The sequence below is a fragment of the Mesoplodon bidens genome, assembly GCF_964165515.1.
Source record: "Mesoplodon bidens genome assembly, chromosome: 5".
NCBI classification, from domain to species: domain Eukaryota; kingdom Metazoa; phylum Chordata; class Mammalia; order Artiodactyla; family Ziphiidae; genus Mesoplodon; species Mesoplodon bidens.
The window spans coordinates 11,281,050-11,304,491 of NC_138161.1; the positions used below are offsets into that span (position 1 = coordinate 11,281,050).

General features: G+C 42.7%; 1 pseudogene across 1 annotated transcript; it reads right to left on the minus strand.

Annotated features, from left to right (window-relative positions):
- Positions 1–9,266: 9,266 nt before the first annotated feature.
- Positions 9,267–20,751, minus strand: LOC308617886 (ubiquitin-conjugating enzyme E2 G1-like; annotated as a pseudogene). The gene is made up of 2 exons: positions 20,689–20,751; positions 9,267–10,130 (listed from the first exon to the last, which is right to left on the minus strand). The product of its transcript is annotated as a ubiquitin-conjugating enzyme E2 G1-like (transcript).
- Positions 20,752–23,442: the final 2,691 nt, after the last annotated feature.

Here is a 23,442-nt window from a genome sequence, read left to right on the forward strand (position 1 = left end):
GGGAGGGAGTTCTCTTTCCCTTCTGGCACCAGGGAAAATCTTTTCTTTCCATTTGTAGTTACCCTTACACGGCCTAGGGAAAAAGGAGCAGGTGAAGATCTGCTGAGGGGCCGAGCTGCCTGGGAGGAGGTTCCCCCAAGTGGAAGTGCCCCTGTAGTTCAGGAGGACTGTCCCTCCTTTTCCTGTTCGCTGGCTGCTTCACTTCTCGGGCCACTGGTCAGTCCTGGGGCTGCTGTCTATCGAGGTCTCACACACACCCTCCCAGGTCCGGGTTCCCACATTTCCCTTCCTCATCCCCATCCCCATTTCTCTGTCTGAAACCTACCTTAGGCTGCATAGAGTGACCTTGGAAACACAACCATTTTTCTTCTTTTTGAGCCTCTGGAATCTGCAAATAGTTCACAAAGGTGTCACCAGGTCTTGGGGAAGTGAACTAAAACTCTGGATACCTGGGACCCTCCCCAGACTGATTAAACCAGAACCACTGGGCAGACTTTTTTTGTTTTTTTAAAAAATATTTATTTGGCTGTGCCGGGTCTTAGTTGCGGGATGTGGGACCTAGTTCCCTGACCAGGGATCGAACCCAGGCCCCCTGCATTGGGAGTGCAGAGTCTTAACCACTGGACCAGGAGGGAACTCCTGACTAGGCAGGTTTTAAAGCTCCCAAATCTTTAAAGGATTCTAAAGTGTAGCCAAGGTTGAAAACTGCTGGAAGGGTCAGAGGTGGAGGAATCTTTTGTGTATTATTAGGGAGTCCAGACTGGAGCCTTTAGAGAAAAGGAAGACCTTTGAATTTTTGTAGGGAGAAGGATAGTACTGATAGATTGGGGATTTTGAAAGATGCTCTGGCAGCCATGTGAAGGGTGCACAGGAGAGGAACAAGCCCAGGGAACCAGGTAGGAGACTGTTGGGTGATCCAGATGAGAGCCTGGGCTGGAGTGGAGGCAGCAAGACAAAGAAGAAGACCCTCAAGGTCATCCTTTCCCTGTCTCTCTGCTCTTAGGTTTCCACAGCCTCTAAGTCAGTTTCCAGAAGAACAAGAGTTAGTGTTCACATCTAGAAGTGAGGCAGATGTCCCCTCATGAAGGGGCAAAAACATCTGCTTATGTCATCCATCAAATTCAAGTGTAAGGTAATTCTAACAGAGCAATGATATGGGAGAGAGATTCTGGATAATTTTATCTGTTCTCAATTGTACGTGTTTTTGTAACATGGTTACATTACGTAGGTATAGGAAAACCAAGTCCATGATAGTGAAAAGCATCATTAAACAATTTCTTCTCGTGGTTAACATTCTTGTGGCCGATTTGAAGTTCCTGGGATGGAATGCTGGAGATTAAACCCGGGACTGCTGTCTTCAGTTTTCTTTGCCTTGTTTCTAACAGTCTGTGAAGGAGAATGACCAGTTTCCCAATCTACTTGGCAGTAGAATTCCCTAAAATGGAATAATAGAGCCTGTAGTGTGGGGCTTAAGTCCTGGGAGCGAGCTGAGGTTCACGGAAATCTCAGGAGTGATCTAATCAGCCAGTATTTCTTCCCAGTAGGGGGCAGTGTTTGCTGCTCAGTCCTCCACAATGATGTAAGGTGCCACCTGCAGGGACTGACTGGTATCTTCTCTTCCTAATTCATCCTCTTTGTTCCTGTTTCCAACCATTGCCACAGGAAAATGTTTCCCCTGTGTGAGAATTCAGCAAGAATGATGATTGCATCTCTTTTTCATCTGGAAAACCTCGATCCACTTTTGCATTTTCCTCTTACCAGACATTTCGGCGACCCTTGCCAGTTAACCACTCCCTCCTTCTGGAGACGCTTTATTTTCCTGACTCCCAGGATGGTATTTTCCTTGCTCTTCCTCCTACCTCGTGCTCTTCCCTCTTAGTCTCCTCTTCTGCTTTCCTCTCCAGAGAGACTGAATATACAATAGTCAGATCATATATAGAAAGAGAACTCTGACCCACAATCTGCAGCAACTTGTCCAGGAAACCAACCCCCTGACTACAGTAACCAGCCCAGGAAGCCAGCCTGCTGTCAGTCCGACGTGTAGGCAGCTAGACTGCCATCTCCAGTAACAATACAGGACGTTCATTAATAACTTCTGCAACAACTGACCCCAATGGCCAGGACTTAATAATGGACAGCTTTCCAATTTTTGTCCCCGCTTCCAACTTAAGGCCAACAGAGGAAGCCAAATATGCACCCTAAGCATTCACATAGGATGCCCTGCTCTAATTACCCCACCTCCAGCTTCCCCAGGCCCACAGCCTCGAATCAGGGACACTGAAGCCATCCCTTTCTTCCACTACGAGGTTTTCCCACTCTTCTGCCTGCCTTTGAGTCTCTGCCAAGATGCAAGTGATGGTGGCCAACTCCCTTGCTGCAGAAAGCTCTGGAATAGCCTTTGTTTTTCTCATTTGGTTCCACACTCCTCTGTGAAGCTCGAATCCCTGGAGTGTCTCCAGACTTGAACCTCAGACCTCTCTTCCCTAGCTACCCTTTCTCCATGGGGGTCTCATCAAGTGCCCTGGCATGTAGTACCATCAGTATACTGATGACAACCAAGTGTATATCTCCTGCCTGATTCCTCTCTGAGCTTCAAATTCAATATACAAGCGCCCACTTCTAGACTTGGACTTTGAAAGGCATCCCAAATTTCCCATGTTCAAAAGACAAACTTCCTAAATTTCTCCCTCATCTTCACCATCTCAGCTCACGACACCAGCCTCCATGCAGCCACTCAAACTTTGCTGTTAACCCTAGCTGACGTCCTAAATTCCTCCTCTCCTCAGCGACTTCTGAGAGCTCAGCCTCAAAACGTTTCTCTCTATTTGTTTGTTGACCTCCCCTCCCCCACTCCTCTGCTACCAGCCGAGTTCAGACCCCATGGTATCTCACATGGTCCGTGCTGCAGAGTGAATGAACAAGCAGCTGGGTTGCTTTCTCATCGACCTCCAATATCTGACTGTTCCCAGTGGTTCTAAAGAGCCTTGTCAGCAGATGTAATTTATCTTCCAGGAAAATTTGAGATTACATTTCATGAAAGATATGTTATTAACAAGGGAGTGGTGAAACGTAAAGGTAATTAATCTTTGAGTTAGGCTCTTCATAAAAAAAAAGCCATAAGTTTCCATATTGCAAAAGATTTACGTATCCATTCATCCTCAGAAACCCTGAGGCCAAGTATTGATCACAAAATACTTATTAATTCTCCTAGGTTGTTATTGTTCTATATGGTATTGGTTGCGTGTTCTTATACCCCTTTCGCTCTCTCTCTCTCTCTCTCTCTCTCTCTCTGTATATATATGTACAAGTATATGCAAGTGTACTAGGAAAAAGAACAGAGGTTAAAATCATGATTACCCACGTAGCTGAACCCAACTATATCACAACTCTACATCTTGTAACATGTATTCCAGATATTTCGTATTTATGAAACATTATAAAGACCCTCCACACCTCACTCCTTCATTCTATTTCCATTCTTCCCTCTGCAGAGGCAACTGCTATCATGAGTTTACTATTTATAATCTCATGTGTGCTTTTGTACTTAGACTAAATTTTATAAGTCTGTAAGTAAGATATAGTTTGTTTTACTGATGGTGTGTTTTTTAAATGGGTATATTTTAGACATTATTTGGCAAATTACTTTTAAAATTCAACATTGTTTTTTATGTTTACCCATGTGGGAACATATTCTGATTCATTCTTCATGCACCCTTGTTTTTTTTCCATCACTGAGGTTTATTGAGTTGTACAGAAAAGTAGACAAATAATGAGCATCAGCTCAATCAGTTTTCATAAAGTGAACATATGCCATGTGACCACAAACTGGATTAAGACATTGAATATTAATTACACCCCAGAAGCCCTCACATGACATCACCTGCTCCACTTCCCCAGAGAAAACATTTCCCTAACATCTCACACCATAGTTGCCCGTTTAAGAACTCTGTAGGGAAGGAATCAGAGTTTGTAGACTTGTGTCTGACTTCTTTTGCTCAACTTTATATTCGAGAGATTCATCTATGTTTTTTGCATAGAGGTAGTCTGTTCATTTAAAATTTTCCCTTTAATAGACTTTACTTTTAGAACCATTGTAGACTGTCAGAGAAATTGGGAAGATAGTACAGAGAGCTCCTATATCCCTCGTCCAGCTTCCCCTATTACTAACCTCTTACATTAGTATGGTACATACTAACGTAACCAATATCGATACCTTATTATCAAAAGTTCATAATTCATTACGATTTTCTTAATCTTTACCTAATGCTCTTCTTTTCTCTTCCAGGCTCCCACATGACATTAGTTGTCAGGCCTCTTTATGCTCCTGGTGGCTGTAGCAGCTTCTCAGACTTTCCCTCTTTTGATGCCCTTGAGAGTTTCTATGAGGTCTGGTCAGGTATTTTGTACGGTGCCCCAATATTGGGATTTGCCTGGTGTTTTTCTCATGATAAGACTGGGTTTAGGTTGGTGGGAGCCAGACCACAAATGTGAAGTGCTATTTTCATGACACCATAGCAAGCATATGTACTGCCAACATTATTGATGACTGTTGATGGTGGCCTTAGTCACCTGCCGGAGGTAGCGTTTGCCTGGTTTATCCCCTGTAAAGTGACTCCTTTTCTCTCCCTTTCTATGTTGTACAGTTTGGAAGGCGGTCCTTCTGCACAGCCCTCACTTTCAGAGTGAGCAGTTTTACTCCCTCTCCTTGGAGGCAGCGTATCTACATAAATTCCTTGGAATTCTTCTGTATGGGAGATTTGTCTCTTCTTCCTCATTTACTAATTTATTCAATCATTTATTTACATCAGTATGGACTTGTGGATATTTACTTTATTTTCTGGGTTATAATCCTTTGACCCCTGGAACTCTTTCAATGGGCTACTGTGGTCCTTTGTCCTTTGACATACCGGTCGATGTTTTATTTTGTTTGGTGTTGAGCTCTCCCTCACTTTCAGGGACTACCAAGTTATCCAGGTTCATCTTCTATATGTCCTGCCTAGTCTTAGAATCAGCCATTTCTCCAAGGAGCCCTGGTCCATCTTATTGGAGAATGGTGTTAGAAACCAAAATTTGGGTACCAAGCCATGCTTGTTGATACTGGGGTGTCATTTCTTGTTAGACTTCTCCTAAGACAGAGCAAAAAATATATGTGTACTAAGTGGTGTGTATATAGTGTAACTATAAACCCTTGTATATGTGATCATCTGTATCTATATTAAGCAAAGCATGAGTTCATATTGATATCTCAAATCCATTACTACATGGATCCTACCCTTGTTTATCCATAAACTTCCATTCTAATACTGAGAAGCCTGGCTCCACCATCGGCCATACGTTGATGTGGTTGTTCCAGTCTAGTATACATATATAGTTGTATCAGAGTTGTTAACCAGTACCCCGAGGGAAACAGCTTTATCCACTAGTGTACAGAGCTCATATGCAGTTCCTTTTGCCTTTAGTCTTAGAGATCTCACTCATTTCCAAAGACACTTAGGTCAACACCTCTCCCCACCCCACCTACCTATACCTTTCAGTGAGGTTGTTTCATGTTTGTAATAGTTAACTTGAGAACTGCAATAGTTAACAAGTTAGGGCTTCCCTGGTGGCGCAGTGGTTAAGAATCCGCCTGCCAATGCAGGGGACACGGGTTTGAGCCCTGGTCCGGGAAGATCCCACGTGCCGCGGAGCACCTAAGCCCGTGCGCCACAACTACTGAGCCTGCGATCTAGATCCCTCATGCCGCAACTACTGAAGCCCGCACGCCTAGAGCCCGTGCTCTGCAACAAGAGAAGCCACCGCAATGAGAAGCCCGCACACCGCAACGAAGAGTAGCCCCCCGCTCGCCACAACTAGAGAAAGCCTGCGTGCAGCAACGAAGACTCAATGCAGCCAAAAAAAAAAAAAGTTAACTAGTTAACTTCTCTTGTCACAGTCTGCATTCCTTCCTGAGTTCCCCCAACTTCTTAAATGATTTTTTAAAAAATTTGCAGTCATCAGATTTCACTCTTTGCTCTATAGATTTTGACAGATGCATGGTATCTTGTATCCACCATTACTGTAAATTTACTGCCCTAAAAACTTACATTACAACAATGTTATTGCCCTAAAAATCGCCTGTGTTATTCATCCTTCCCCCCTTCCTCCTGAACCCTGGAAACCACTGATCACTTTACTGTGTCTACAGTTTTACATTTTCCAGAGTGTCATATAAGGGGAATCATACTATATGTACCCTTTTCATACAGACTTCCTTTACTTGGCAATATGCATTTAAGTTTCCTGCATGTCTTTTCATGGTTTGATAGTCATTCTTTTTATTGCTGAATAAGATTCCATTGTATGGAGGCACCACAGTTGGTTTATTTGTTTGTTTAATCAGTTCCTGCTAAAAGTGTGTTAAAATTCCACCCTGTTTGTAGATTTGTCTTTTTCTTCTTTTTTTTTCTACAATTTTTGCTTTATAAACTGATGGTATATTTAGTTCATACAAATATAGAATTTTTATATCTCTCTGATGAGTTGAGTCTTGTCATTATGAACTTCTCCGCCTTATCTCTAATACGCTTCTTAGTCTATTTTGTCAGTTATGAACATCCTTCTGCCAACTTTATTTTGTTTAGTGTTTGCATGGCATATTGTTTTCTGTTGTTTTGCTTTTAGCATTTCTGTACCCTTATATTTAAAAGGTGTCTCTTATAAAGCACATATAGCAGGCTTTATGTTTTTATCCTGCCTGATAATCCTTGCCTTTTAATTGAAGTATTCTGTCTTTTATATATAATATAATTACTGATGAATTTGGGTTTAAATCTACCATCTACATAATTATTTTCTGTTAGTTTCACTTGCCTATGTTTCTTTTCTTTCTTTCCTTTTTTGGATTATTGAAGTTTTTATTTCATATTTCCCCATAATTAATTTATTATCTATGCATTCTTTCATTATTATTTTAGTGACAACACCAGAGATTACAACATGTTCCTTGAATTATTAAAATCTTTATTTTGCTTTCAATTTTAAAGGATATTTTCACTGGGTATAGAATTCTAGGTTGGCAGTTATTTTCTTTCAGCACTTTGAAAATGTCATTTCTTTTTTTTTTTGGAGGGGGAGATTCTATCATTCCTTTTGAGAAATAAGACATATATTTTATTGGTGATTCTTTAAGTTATGTATATTTTTCTTTCCCCATCTCATTTTAAGATGTTCTCTTTGTCTTTTGTTTGCTGCATTTGTATTATGATGTGCCTACAGGTGACTTTCTTTGAAGTAATTCTGCCTGACATTTTTAATATTTTTTTAATCAGTGGCTTGATTTTTTGAAATCAGTTTTGGGAAATTCTCAATCTCTACCTCTCCAAATATTTCTTCTGCTCCATTTACTTTCTTCTCTACTTCTAGGACGCCAGCTGCACTTGTGTTAGTCCTTTTCCCTATATTTCTTATACTCCTTTTTTGTACTTTCCATTATTTTTTTCCTTGTGCTTCACTCTAGTTATTTTTAACCTACTTCTTCTAATTCATGAACTCTTTCTTTAGCTGTGTCTAATCTACTACTAAATCTATTCACTGAATTGATATCTTTCTATAGATTCTAGCTTTCTGCTGAAATTGTATTTATTTATGAATTAACTTTGGTAATTTATTTTTTGCTGGAGAAATATTTCATCTAAATATTCAAATTATGTTTCTTGAGTGGCTTTTCATTTAGTTGATCCTTTCTATTTTTCTTTGTTCTCTTTTTTGTTAGTTTCCGTTCTTGGCTTAAATTTTAATTTATTCTACTTTCTTTAGTTTATCTCATAGTTTTTGTGTGTGTGTTTTTTTTTTTTTTTTTTTTTTTTTTGCCACATTGTGCAGCATGCGGGATGCTGACCAGGGATCAAGCCTGTGCCCCAGGTTAGTTCCCTAACCAGGGATCAAACCCATGCCCCGCTGGCATTGGGAGCATGGAGTCTTAACCACTGGACCACCAGGGAAGTCCCTCTTCTTTTGCTTTTTGAGTTAAGTTTCATTTATTCATATTATTTTTCTTTTTAAAAATTTATTTAATACTATAAATTTACCTCTAAGAACCACTTTATGAACCCAGAGGTTTTCATATATAACACTCTATGTCATTTAATATCTCATTGTTTCCACTGTGTTTACTTCTTCAACCAATGAGTTAAGTAGACATATATTGGTTTTTTGGTTCTCAGATATAAGAAAGTTTATTGACTATGTATTTATTATGGATGCATAACTTTAAAAAAATAAGAAACAGGATTTATTTTTCTATCAAATCTCTAATCCATGTTCCAGCCAATGCATGGAGCGTAAATCAAGCCCCATGTAGACTCTTGGTAAAAACAATTGTAACTTTCTACAGGGCAAAAAACAAAATCAGCATTTTTTAAAATTGGAAAACAATTATATTTTGGAAGAACTCACTACATAAGGTGACAGAATTCCAAAATCAAATTACTTGAAAATATACATTGCAATTTCTTTGTACAATAGGTGAGAAAAATCTACAGTATAGAGAATACAGGCAAAGAAATATGAAGGGCTGAGGAAAAGGGTATGTGGGTAAACAGCATTTTAAATAGCAAACCCAGAAGTTAAGTAGAAAGCCTGTAGCTGTGCATGATTTATTCATCCAATATTCACATTAGGTAACTGCGGGCAAAAATAAAACCAAATCAGAATTTTTTTACTGTTTGGGGTACATTTCAATAATTTTAAATCTGAATTGAATTCAGAACCAACTCTTTTTAGTCCTTGGGGATAATGACTGAATTCAAGAGCTCTCAACAACGAAAACATGCTATTGAAATATGCAATCCAAGAGATGGATGCAAATATAATAGAAAAGGCACCTAGTGACAACCATTCCTCTGAAGTCATCATTAAAAATCAAATAGTTGCTTATTGAGTGTTTCAGTATTTGCACTAAATGATTTGAAAACTTCCTGGTAGACAGAGGAGATAAAAGCAAAGGGAAGTGTGTCAAAACAAAGAAGATACAAAGTTTAGTAAGTGAAAAGAGTTTAATGAAGCCTCAGTAGTTTAAAGGAAATTAAATGGAAACTTTTGATCCTAACTGCTTTTTATCTGACATGCTTTAAGGAGTCTTTTAAAACTGATAAGAAACAATGAATAGGGAAAGAAAACCCGCTAAAATCTTTTTAGAATTTACATGATTCTTATTTTACTACAAGAAAGCATTATTGGGTACAAGGTGTGTTTCTGGATGTACATGAACAGTATATATACTTTCCGGATCATGTTGTGCTCTATACAGGTCTTTACAATTCTTCCTGAAGGTTAACACTGTTCTTTAGAATTCAAAATGCGTAATCATCTGTAAGTTGGCACTTGTTAGGCTCTTGTCAGCATTGATGCTGACATGATTTATTGCAGCCCAGTTCCAGCCAGTGTTTGCCAAATTCTTACAACATAAGTCCAGCAATAGGTGGGTAGAGTGCAGGAAAAAAAGTGCCATGTTTGTCAGTCGGAGCTCCTGAAATGAGTGAAGTTACAGCTGTTGAATAAATGTCACTCAAAAGCAGTCTCTTGCTTTTTCTTACACAGCGGGCAACTTTCCTTTTGAATTCTCCATTTCTGTCTTCCCTCCATTCTTTTGCAGGATCAACATTAGCAGGTGAGTCTCCATTAGGATCTGGCAGCGTAGAAATGACACTAATCATGATGGTTTCCACGGTGTGAATAGGCAGCCAGGGTTCCTCTGGCTTTTCATAGCCATATTTATCTTCCCCTGGCTAGTGAAGAATAGAAATGCATGCATCACCATTTTTGTCAACATTTGGGTGCCAGATTTCTGTAACGAATTTCATTTTAGGAGGCCTAAGGGGATAGCCTTTTGGGAAAGTGAGATAAGCCTGAAAAACATCGCCTTTATAAAATGTATCTGGAGGACCAATAATGACTTTCCATCGATAGAGATCATTGTCATCTATTCAAGTTGCTGAAAAGCCTTCCACTGGATTTTTATTGAGTTCTGCCAGCTGTCTTTGCAGTAGCAGTGCAGACTGCAACTCCGTCAACCTCCCCACCAAGGGCCCGGGCTGCCGCCGGGGCTTCCGAAGGACTGGGGACAGGCTCTGGGGCTGCTGGACCTGGGTGTGCTGAGGAACCCAGGCCCACACGACGGGAGAGCCGAAGGCGACAGAGGCTGGGCTGGGGCAGTGCTTCGCTGCCCCGTGGGGTCCGCTTGCTTCTGCTTTCCTCACAGCGCCTCACGCCCGGAAGGGGAGGGTGCCCGTGCCGCCGCGGTGCGCACAGGGCAGCATTTTTTTCTTTTAAAGAATATTCTCGATGTTTTTGTGCAGATGAAAAAGTTCACATATTACATGGGTCTGTGCTCTCTTCGTTTATGTACTCAAATGTTCCCTCCCTGCTGTTAATTCTGCACAGAGGAGGCATGGAGCATTGCTCTGCAGCTGCACTAACGCTCCTATCTCCATGTCGCTCCAAAGTTTGGTAGCCTAGAACCATGGAATGATTTCACTTTATAATGCAACTGGAGCAACTGGAAAGTTCTGAATTAAAGTCTTCAGACCTTTTTTGAGTGCCTACTCTTAAATCACCAGGAAATGCTTCCCACCAGCTATCTATTTTACGTTTGGTAGTGTATATATGTCCATGCCACTCTCTCACTTTGTCACAGCTTACCCTTCCCCCTCCCCATATCCTCAAGTCCATTCTCTAGTAGGTCTGTGTCTTTATTCCTGTCTTACCCCTAGGTTCTTCGTGACATTTTTTCCCTTAAATTCCATATATATGTGTTAGCATACGGTATTTGTCTTTCTCTTTCTGACTTACTTCACTCTGTATGACAGACTTTAGGCCCATCCACCTCATTACAAATAGTTCAATTTCATTTCTTTTTATGGCTGAGTAATATTCCACTGTATATATGTGCCACATCTTCTTTATCCATTCATCCAATGATGGACACTTAGGTTGTTTCCATCTCCTGGCTATTGTACATAGAGCTGCAATGAACATTTTGGTACACGACTCTTTTTGAATTATGGTTTTCTCAGGGTATATGCCCAGTAGTGGGATTGCTGGGTCATATGGTAGTTCTATTTGTAGTTTTTTAAGGAACCTCCATACTGGCTGTACCAATTCACATTCCCACCAGCAGTGCAAGAGTGTTCCCTTTTCTCCACACCCTCTCCAGCATTTACTGTTTCTAGATTTTTTGATGATGGCCACTGTGACTGGTGTGAGATGATATCTCATTGTAGTTTTGATTTGCATTTCTCTAATGATTAGTGATGTTGAGCATTCTTTCATGTGTTTGTTGGCAGTCTGTATATCTTCTTTGGAGAAATGTCTATTTAGATCTTCTGCCCATTTTTGGATTGGGTTGTTTGTTTTTTTGTTATTGAGCTGCATGAGCTGCTTGTAAATTTTGGAGATTAATCCTTTGTCAGTTGCTTCATTTGCAAATATTTTCTCCCATTCTGAGGGTTGTCTTTTGGTCTTGTTTATGGTTTCCTTTGCTGTGCAAAAGCTTTGAAGTTTCATTAGGTCCCATTTGTTTATCTTTGTTTTTATTTCCATTTCTCTAGGAGGTGGGTCAAAAAGGATCTTGCTGTGATTTATGTCATAGAGTGTTCTGCCTATGTTTTCCTCTAAGAGTTTGATAGTGTTTGGCCTTACATTTAGGTCTTTACTCCATTTTGAGCTTATTTTTGTGTATGGTGTCAGGGAGTGATCTAATCTCATACTTTTACATGTCCCTGTCCAGTTTTCCCAGCACCACTTATTGAAGAGGCTGTCCTTTCTCCACTGTACATTCCTGCCTCTTTTATCAAAGATAAAGTGACCATATGTGCGTGGGTTTATCTCTGGGCTTTCTATCCTGTTCCATTGATCTATATTTCTGTTTTTGTGCCAGTATCATACTGTCTTGCTTACTGTAGCTTTGTAGTATAGTCTGAAGTCAGGGAGCCTGATTCCTCCAGCTCCATTTTTCATTCTCAAGATTGCTTTGACTATTCGGGGTCTTTTGTATTTTCACACAAATTGTGAAATTTTTTGTTCTAGTTCTCTGAGAGATGCCAGTGGTAGTTTGATAGGGATTGCATTGAAACTGTAGATTGCTTTGGGTAGTATAGTCATTTTCACAATGTTGATTCCTCCAATCCAAGAACATGGTATATTAAGAAAATGGGAATAGGAACACACATATCGATAATTACTTTAAATGTAAATGGATTAAATGCTCCCACCAAAAGATACGGACTGGCTGAATGGATACAAAAACAAAACCCATATGTATGCTGTCTACAAGTGACCCACTTCAGACCTAGAGACACATACAGACTGAAAGTGAGGGGATGGAAAGAGATATTCCTGCAAATGGAAACCAAAAGAAAACTGGAGTAGCAATTCTCATATCAGAAAAAATAGACTTTAAAATAAAGACTACTAGAAGAGACAAAGAAGGTCACTACATAATGATCAAGGGATTGATCTAAGAAGAAGATATAACAATTGTAAATATGTATGCACCCAACATAGGAGCACCTCAATACATAAGGCAAATACTAACAGCCATGAAAGGGGAAATCGACAGTAACACATTCATAGTAGGGGACGTTAACACCCCACTTTCACCAATGGACAGATCATCCAAAATGAAAATAAATAAGGAAACACAAGCTTTATATGATACATTAAACAAGATGGACTTAATTGATATTTATAGGACATTCCATCCAAAAACAAGAGAATACACACTTTTCTCAAGTGCTCATGGAACATTCTCCAGGATCATATCTTGGGTCACAAATCAAGCCTTGGTAAATTTAAGAAAATTGAAATTGTATCAGGTATCTTTTCCGACCACAACACTATGAGACTAGATATCAGTTACAGGAAAAGATCTGTAAAAAATACAAACACATGGAGGCTAAGCAATACACTACTTAATAACGAAGTGGTCACTGAGGAAATCAAAGAGGAACTCAAAAAATACCTAGAAACAAATGACAGTGGAGAGACGATGACCCAAAACCTATGGGATGCACAAAAAGCAGTTCTAAAAGGGAAGTTTATAGCAATACAATCCTACCTTAAGAAACAGGAAACATCTCAAATAAACAACCTAACCTTGCACCTAATGCAATTAGAGAAAGAGAAAGAAGAACAAAAAATCTCCAAAGTTAGCAGAAGGAAAGAAATCATAAAGATCAGATCAGAAATAAATGAAAAAGAAATGAAGGAAACGATAGCAAAGATCAACAAAACTAAAAGCTGATTCTTTGAGAAGATAAACAAAATTGATAAACCATTAGCCAGACTCATCAAGAAAAAAAGGGAGAAGACTCAAATCAATAGAATTAGAAATGAAAAAGGAGAAGTAACAACTGACACTGCAGAAATACAAAAGATCATGAGAGATTACTACAAGCAACTCTATGCCCATAAAATGGACAACCTGGAAGAAATGGACAAATTCTTAGAAATGCACAACCTGCCAAGACTGAATCAGGAAGAAATAGAAAATATGAACAGACCAATCACAAGCACTGAAATTGAAACTGTGATTAAAAATCTTCCAACAAACAAAAGCCCAGGACCCGATGGCTTCACAGGGGAATTCTATCAAACATTTAGAGAAGAGCTAATACCTATCTTTCTCAAACTCTTCCAAAATATAGCAGAGGGAGGAACACTCTCAAACTCATTCTACGAGGCCACCATCACCCTGATACCAAAACCAGACAAAGATGTCACAAAGAGAGAAAACTACAGGCGAATATCACTGATGAACATAGATGCAAAAATCCTCAACAAAATACTAGCAAACGGAATCCAACAGCACATTAAGAGGATCATACACCATGATCAAGTGGGGTTTATTCCAGGAATGCAAGGATTCTTCAATATACACAAATCAATCAATGTGATACACCATATTAACAAATTGAAGGAGAAAAACCATATGGTCATCTCAATAGATGCAGAGAAAGCTTTTGACAAAATTCAACACCCATTTATGATAAAAACCTTCCAGAAAGTAGGAATAGAGGGAACTTTCCTCAACCTAATAAAGGCCATATATGACAAACCCACAGCCAACCTCGTCCTGAATGGTGAAAAACTGAAAGCATTTCCACTAAGATCAGGAGCAAGGCAAGGTTGCTCACTCTCACCACTCTTATTCAACATAGTTTTGGAAGTTTTAGCCACAGAAATCAGAGAAGAAAAGGAAATAAAAGGAATCCAAATCAGAAAAGAAGAAGTAAAACTGTTACTGTTTGCAGATGACATGATACTATACATAGAGAATCCTAAAGATGCTACCAGAAAACTACTAGAGCTAATCAATGAATTCGGTAAAGTAGCAGGATACAAAATTAATGCACAGAAATCTCTGGCATTCCTATACACTAATGATAAAAAATCTGAAAATGAAATCAAGAAAACACTCCCATTTACCATTGCAACAAAAAGAATAAAATATCTAGGAAGAAACCTACCTAAGGAGACAAAAGACCTGTATGCAGAAAATTATAAGACACTGATGAAAGAAATTAAAGATGATACAGATAGCTGGAGAGATATACCATGTATCTAGCATTTCTGCATCTATTTTCAGAAGTGATATTGGCTTGTGATTTTCCTTTTTTGTCCTTTTTTATCCGGTTTGGTATGAGTGTTCTAGCTTCATAAAATGAGTCAAGGATTTTTGACTGTCCTTCATATTATATTTCTTCACATGTTTTAGAGTTTTGATTTTTAGGCTCATTTTGAGTGGGTTTTTGTTTTTATTCTTTTCATTTTTCTGCTCACCTGCCTCCACCCCACCCAATGAGCTTTTCCCTGATGATCATTTTGTGATAGCTTTCACCTTGACCCTGTGACTTCATTCTGGACCAGTTTTTATGAAGGCAGTTTGGGGTTTCTGTGCCATACTGATTGTGTGGACACCCATGCCATCATGAGGCCAGCATGTGACTAGGCTCAGTTTTTGGCTGGGGCTTGGGTCTCCAGCCCCACATTCCTAGACTCTTATTCTTCTAAAATATTGGTCTGCAGGAAATGGAAAGCCATGGGGCTCCCACCCCAGTTCTTGACTTAAGCAATGTACTTAGTTTCTGTCTGCCATCTTGGGTGTTTGTGTCTTGGGTTTATCCATAGGAGCAAAACTCCCTGCTGATTTTAGACAAAGAGCCCCCTGGGTCAGAGGCTTCCAGGAGTTTTCTTCTGCCACTGTTGAGCCAGATATCTCTTTTTAGCTTTCTATTTTTATACCTTATCTGTCATGGCTTTGTGTTCAGGCTAAAGGATGGATCAAAGCAAGAACTCATTGAGCTGCCTTGTTCAAAACACTCTTCCCTATCTTTCTTATTTTCAATTTACTGCCTTGTCTCACAGGGATTTAAAGAAACTATTTTACTTCATGATGCCAATGAAATGAGTCAGATAGAGCAGGTGTTCCTATCACCCCGAGTGACAAATGAGCAAAACAAGAAACAGAGAGTTCAGGTGCTTTAGTTCAGGTTTAGGGAATAGCTGGTTACCTGCAGAGCCTGTTCCCCCAGAGCCTATCCCAATTTTACTCTTTACTCAACCTTGCCGCCAAGAGAAATAGAACACTGAATGATCACGGCATTCATTAAAGACAATTCCCTTGACCAATTTTTCAATGCTTTTGATACCTTGAGCATTTTGTAATTTCAAGAATAGTATCAGAGGAGAAAACGTCCGATCTGCTGTCACGGCACTGGATTTTAATTTAGATCGTGTCATTCCCACTTATTCCTCCCATTTACTTTTCTAGTACAAATTTCCATGCTCCAAAGTTCAATTCCATTCAGTTCCATTCAGCAAATGTTCACTGAGGCTCTGTCGTGCTCAGACAGCACCAGGTGGTATGGTCTGGTCCATGACTGGTCCAGAAAGGGGCATCCCCCAAATCACGCATAGATGAGCAACTCGTTTTCCACTCAGCAAATATCTAGGAATCTCTTTCCACATGCCAAGCTCCTTGCTGGTCATAGTAGATGACTGAAAGGCAAGTCCCTTGGTAGAGCCTGTCCCTTGGTAGAGCTTACTGCTGGAGGACAGCTGACGTGGTCATTGATTCTGACATGTGAGGCAGAAAATGAAGAGTGGTGAAGTGGACCATGCAAGGATGGATGAAGAGGGCTGGATTGGGCCAGGAGATCAGCCCTGAAAGTCTTGTGAGATTCCTGGTAAAAGTCGATGAAGACTGGCCTTTGGTAGGGGCTTCAGAAATGAAAAGAAGTCCTGAGATCACTGTTGGGGGTGGAGGGCGTAGTCATAGGTGACACCCTGGTGCTGTTGGAACCTGCACAGCAGTCCCCAGCAGAGAGAGAAGATCACTTCTGCCAGAAAGTCTTTGTGTGTGTTGGTGGGGACATGGGGGAGGTTAGCAAAAAGAAGGATATTTTAGCTCTAATCTGCAAGATGGGTGAATTTGAACATACATTAGATTGGGCGCTCTACAACCTACCCACAGAGGAACTCAATAAAGACTGAATTGAACTGACTAGTCATCCAGGGAAAAGATTTATTTATTGGGAAAAATTGTAAGGAAAGGGATCCGAGTTTAAACTAGGACACTACTTAGAATAAGGATTCAGTTTGAAAATCAAGATTGTTGTCAACCAACAAGGACCTACTGTCTAGCACAGGGGCCTATGCTCAGTATTTTGTAATAACCTATAAGGGAAAAGAATCTGAAAACGAATATATAAATATAACTGAATCAGTGTGCTGTACACCTGAAACTAACACGATATTATAAATCAACTTTACTTCAATAAAAAATTTTTAAATAAAATAAACAATTTTAAAAATTAACGAACAAAAGACTGTTATCAAAATCTTTTCACTGTTTACAAATTTTGCACTTAAAAATGAACTTTTTGGCCAACCCAATATTTTGGAATTTGCTTTTCTAAAGATTTCCTTTGAATATTTTTCCTCTCATCCCCTTTTGAGTCATGCTGGACACCACCCCTGATTTCTTCACTTTTTCTTTCAATCCCCGTGGAGGACCTGCAGCAACCCACATGAATCCAGACTTCCAGGCTGAGGTCCTGGTTGAAATAACACAGAAACCATGACAATGGCTGTGGACAGTCCGTTTCTAAAAAAAAGTGACCTTCACACACATTCCCAGAAAGGCTGTCTGCACTGGTTTTAAATTCAGGCTTGCCAATGCATTTCCATTTCAGGCACTTTGGCCACAAGAGTGCTTCTGTGTTATCAGGAATTGGAGGTACACTGAAATAATCTCAGACATGCAAAGAACTGAAGAGATGCTAATCTCACTCCTGCGTCTCCTTGTTCTTTGGCTGAGTAGAACAGCCAGCATATTGTTACCTTCGTGATTTTTAAATCCATAGCATTTAAAAGGATTAGACATATGTCAGTGTAAACTGGACGGATTGAGGGTTTTTTTTTTAAACATAAGGACTATGCTTGTACTCAAATGTCAAACAATGTATGTGTAGGTTTAGTGTTCTTTCTTAGCCATAAATAACATTCCAGGCTGTAATTAATTTATCCATGTTCCTATCAGCACAGCATTATTCCAGGACATAAAGGGGTGGAGAGAGGCGGGGGGCGGGGGCAGAAAACAACACTGTTATTTCTTTTGGAAAAGCTTTCTTAATTGGACTTGTGCTCTTTTCATAACAAGGTGAAGGCTGTGGTTATTTGTCAAATGCAAGGGCAGCTGGGATGCCTGAATCCATGGGTCTGTAGCCAGCTGCGTCGTCTTCTTTGAATGACTCGAGGGTGACAAAAATTAGTGCAAGTGCCCCTGAGACCTGGGCAGAGGCTGCTTAAATGACTATTTTAATGGACAATCTTGCCATCCACCCACCAGGCAACACTCAGTGGCACCATGCACTGCAGAGCCCCATAGAATTGATGCCACAGAGTTGAATTTGTTTTATGGGACAGACAGTCCTTGCCCTAAATCAGCAGTTTCCTAACACAGCAGCCAAGAATCATCTATAGCACATCAGGGGTCCATAAGTCTGCGGAATTGTAGCTAAAATGTTGCACGCGTGTGCATTTGGGGTAAGGGCTGGGGAGAGCCATAGCTTTTCTCAGATTCCCAAAGGAATCCTGAAAAATCCAGAACCATTGCTCTAAAAGGACAAACAGAAGATACACATCTGAAACAGCCAAAAAGCACGTGCAACACAACATCGGAGCAAGGCCAAAACAAGTCAATGAGGAAGTGAGTTCCCAGGTGTGCAAAGTGAAGGAACAGCCAGAGAAAGGGCATTGCAGGAACTTTTTCCTGGAAGGGAAGGGCCTAGAATAAAAGTGACAAACTCAGTCCCTGCAGAACCAGGCAGGGCATTCCGTAAGCGGGGCCTGCTGAGTGTCCTTGTCAGGGAGAATGTGGAGTTTGCATTTTTCTGCAAAGGGGCTGGTGCCCTCAGCTCCTGCCTCTTGTTCTGTCAAATATGGGCATAAGTTTCTAAATCCACTGGGTTCTGTGAGAGAAGCCAAAGTCTAGGTATTTAGAATAAGAGCTCTCAATTTTTTTAATCTAAAAACCAATTCAAAATTAAAGCTAACAGGGACTTCCCTGGTGGTCCAGTGGTTAAGACTCCGCACTTCCACTGCAGGGGGCACAGGTTTGATCTCTGGTCAGGGAACTAAGATCCCACATGCCGTGCGGTGCAGCTAGTCTAAGACTAGCATTCCCTAGTCTTAGACGTTTGCTGAAGATTTGGGATTTGAAAAAGTCCTGAGCTCCAGCTGAAGGATTGGAGATTCAATGGCCATCATCAACCTCCTGTTTGTTAAGCTGGAAGCAGAGGGCCGACCCCATGAACAAGGGCCTGGAGCAGGGGGAAAAGATGGGCAGTGCCCAGGGGATGGAGGTGCCTCGTTTGCTGGTCGGGGAGCTCAGAGGGGCAGAGCCCTGGGAAATGAGCTTGGGAGCTGGAATGGCCTGTAGGGTCCCAAGCAGGCTGGGAGTAGTTTCTTTTTGGAACAGGATCAGCCCTCGAGAGGGTTTTAGAAGAATGCCAGGAGAATACCGCATTTGGGAAGGATGCATCTTGTGTGCATCCTAAAGAGGAAGTCCTGGGAGGAAACTGAAGCTGGCCTCCTGTGACCAAGTGAATCAGGTGGGAGCTGTTGGCTAAGGAAAGGGGACAGAAAAGATGCGAGCATTGAATGGCCAGTAGAGAAGACGCAAACACGTCCAGCCACCTGCGTGGGATGGTGATGGAGCTGGGGCGGCCGTGGGGGGACCACACCCGAGGCAGCGCGGCCGGGCTCTCTTCCATCACTCTGTACCTCCTCACCCATCACCGGGGGCAGGATGGGTACTTCAATGACCTTCCTCCTCCTTGTCTTTCTCGTGAGGAGGAAGTACTGCAATTTTCGCGTACTACGGCACCCAGGTTATGCTCTGTGGCTGCTCAAGAAAAGTTGCTGGCTTTCCAGGTGTTTCTCACTGACAGGTGAGAGCGGCCCTCGAGGGTACCAGAAGCTGTGCAGTTAAGGGTCAACAAAAAAGAAGGAAGGGGTCCTAAGGGAAAGGAATGGTCCCCAGGCTAACACAGGGGCATCTGGATGTCAATGGAACAGCAGCCAGAGGAAACGGCAAAGAGCTATCTGCACGATCCTGGGCTCCGTATGTGCGTCCTGGGTGGGTTACAATGAAGACAGTCCTCTCTGGGGACAGGGACTCTGTTTCTCTGGCAGCGTGTGGAAAGGGTTAGAAACTTGAGCAGGATCTCCGAGCTGCGAGTTGAGATTTGAGATCTTCCTAAGAAAGAACGAGAAGCGGCTGGAGCTCTGGCTTTGGATGTCACCTGCATTGAGGGGGGAGCTCGTGGAAGATGACGATAAACCCACCGAGAGGAGCAGGGCCCACATTTGCCATCCCCTCTCCCAAGGGACAGTTCCCAGTGAGGGGACCAAGAGGAATGGAGAAGGTGGAGGAGCCAGAGAAAAAAGGGAAATGACTTGAGGACTTTGTCGCTCTGTTGTTATGCTTGTTTAAGACCAATCACACCTGCACGATGGGAAGAGGCGAGAAGGAAAGAGTAAAAGGAGAAGGAAGAGAAAGAGAAAAGAAGCCATTTCAAGTTCGCCAAAGGCAACAAAATACTCCCTTATCCGTAATTGTGTTTTATCATTACAAACAGGGCATGACAACAACGGTATCACTGCAATAATATAATTCATCACACGTCGGATGGAGAGAACCAGGGAGAGAAAAAAGAATATCACCACTCATTAAGACTCTGTGCTTGCTTCCACTGCAGGGGGCATGGGTTTGATCCCCGGTGGGGGAACTATGATCCCGCATGCCGCAAAAAAAAAAAATCACCACTCCCAGAATACTTTACTTTTTTGGGGGGGGGGCTGCGTTGGGTCTTCGTTGCTGTGCGTGGGCTTTCTCTAGTTGTGGTGAGCAGGGGCTTCTCTTGTTGCAGAGCACAGACTCTAGGTGCATGGGCTTCAGTAGTTGTGGCATGTGGGCTCCGTAGTTGTGGCTCACGGGCTCTGGAGCACAGGTTCAGTAGTTGTGGTGCACGGGCTTAGGTGCTCCGCGGCTTGTGGGATCTTCCCTGACCAGAGCTCGAACTGGTGTCCCCTGCATTGGCAGGCAGATTCTTAACCACTGCGCCACCAGGGAAGTCCCTACTTTACCTTTTTGAAGACATTTCCAAACACACAGTCTGCACAGTAACTGGGTGACAGGTGGGCAGACATCGACCGCCCCATCCCCTGACAGGGGGGTCTCTGCAGTTGGTCTGGAGCACACTGTCCATGCATGTTTACCTGGCCCATGGATTATTACTGAAAGAGTAGCACATAAATTCTACAGGACAAACATTTTTGCTTCAGTGATCCATTTTTTCCTTCCTGGTGGAGTCCTTTTGTGGAAAGGTGAGCAAAAAGATACTAAATACATACAGCATGACCTTGAGGGGGTAGAATGCAGAGAATTTTCAGATAAAGTTTATGTCTTTTTTCCTAAATATTAGAGAATATAGTTATTGCAAAAAAAGGAAAGGAAAACATAGAATATATAAATAAGAAAATAAATACCATGTAAGCCCATCACTAGCACACAGAATTAACATCATGATGTGTTTTCTTACAGTCTTTTGAAATAATGCATAGCATCTTGTATGTACAATTTAGGGGTTTGCATTTTTCACTTAACATTACAAACTATTTGTAAACATTATCTTAATGACCACATAAAACATTCCAGTATGTAGAATAATATTCTATCATATGTAACATAATGTAACCACTTTTCTATTTTGAGACATTTAGATTCTAGTTATTTTAAGTAAAACTACAAAGAACTTTTTCTATGCATAAAGCTTTTCTACAGTTCAGATCCCCTCCATAGAATAGATTTCACACAGTATAAATACACACCAAGGCTATGGACATTTTAGAACTTTCCAGAGTGGCTGTGTGGGTTTAGACTAGCACCTGTGGTGCAGGGGAATGCCAGCTCTGCCTGTGCTAGCTGGGCTGCGGCCTAAAGTGCCACATCCAGTGGACCCCCTCCCACAGCCTTCAGTGGCCTCCTCCCCAAGAGAGCCCCCAGGCAGAGGCTCAAGCAGAAGTGACTGGCCCAGGGAGACTAGGAGGGTCTGAGAAAATGTCTTCTATCTCTAGGTCAGGAATCTAATTTCTCTGTTCCCTGCCTGCAGACCGCAAGCCTGGACCTTATTCCCCAACGCTTTCACTGTCGTTTGGGAATTGCCCGTCTCACGCTTGCCAACCCCCTACCCCTCCCCAAGCTGGTAGGCAGCTGCTGTGAAATTTGCCTGGAGGTTCCTGGGGCCAAGGCTCAGTTTGCTCCTGGCGGCCTGAAAGGCTGTTCCCACTGCCCCAGGAACTTCGGAGCTGGGGTGCCAACGCATGGGTGGCTCCAACCACCGACACCTGCGCACGGGGACCCCTGTCTGTCTGGTCCACAGCTGCACCCCCAGCTCAGGACAGGACGCCTGTCAGTAGGTGCTCAATAAATGCTTGCCGATAGATGCATGGCCACTGCTGGGGTTCAGGACGCAGCTAAAAGGAGTCTGCTGTGGTTTTGAGCTGATTTGAAGTTCTTGTTTGGAGGTGTGTGAAGGAGTGTTTGGCGAGTGCTTGGCCGACAGTGGGGTTCTCCGGGACGGACTTCTTTTGGCCACTGCGGCTTCTTGCCTGCCCGTCCCGAGCTCCTCAGGAAGGTGTATCTGGCTGGCTGGCTGGCTGGCAGTTCTCATACAGACTCTCTGCCGGCTCTGCGCTTACCCCGCGTGACAGAGCGCCTGCTGGAGACGCAGGGTGCGGAGGATCCGGGGGGCCCCGGGATGGCCTGGGGTGGCCCGGGGGCCGCGGGCTCGGCGGGGACGCGCGGGGACGGGGCGGGGCGCCCTGTGGCTCCGGAGGCCCCGCCCGCCCCGCCGCGCACTTGCCCGCGGAGCGCGCCGCCTGGGGCGCGGCTGTCGGTGCCCTGCGCTTGGCTGCCCTGGACCCCGCTGCGCTCCCGGCTCTCTCCGCGCCCCAGACCTGGTAAGTCAAGGGCTCCTGGCTCCCGGCTCCTCGCCCGGCGCGCGATGCCCCAGGCCGGCGACCCTGAGCGGGCTCCAGGCACCCAGTCTCAGCCCCTGGGCCACAGCGGGCGCCCCCAGGCAGGAGGCGCCGCGACCCCCTTAGTGGGAGACAGAATCGGTGGCTCGGCCTCACGCCTCCTTTCCCTCTGCCTTCTACACTTCTAGAACGCATGCCTAGAAAATCATCTCACCACCAAACAACGACAACATTTTCCCATTATTATTAAATTACAGTCGTTCCTGGAGAAAATTGGGAAAATACTTAAAAGCATCCAAAGGAAACTAAAACCGCCCATGATCCCAGCCCCCCGCTTGGTTTCAAAGACCTCCAGATGGGGCAATATTTGCAAACACACCCGGCCTCAAAGGGAATCTTCTGTGGCTTTTTTTGGGCCAGAAAAGTCTCTTGGGCCTTGGCATCTCCCCAGGGAAAAGGCAGGGGACACGCAGAACGTTACTGGTATCTGATCTTGACTGTAGTAACTGGGGGAAATGTGGAACTTTTAGAAGAAAGTGGACCCAGTAGCAGTCACGTGTTATGTGCTGAGTATACCACGTTACTCGGCCCCGCCCCATCCCCGCCCCCTGCCCCCGACCCTCCATTTTTCAGACTGCTATATGTGAGCTGTTTGAGTCCACTTTTAAGTTAAGAAGGAGCTTCCAGCTCCATTGAGGAGGGGCCTTGTCAATAACCACGTTGTCACGTATGGTCACCATGGCGGGGAACTTTGCTGTGATCACACCGTTGCTTTAATTCATGTGATGAGTGAATCGCCAGAAGGCGCTGTTGACTGTGCTCTATGGGTTTCTAACCAGGGGGCAAAACCCCTCCACTTGC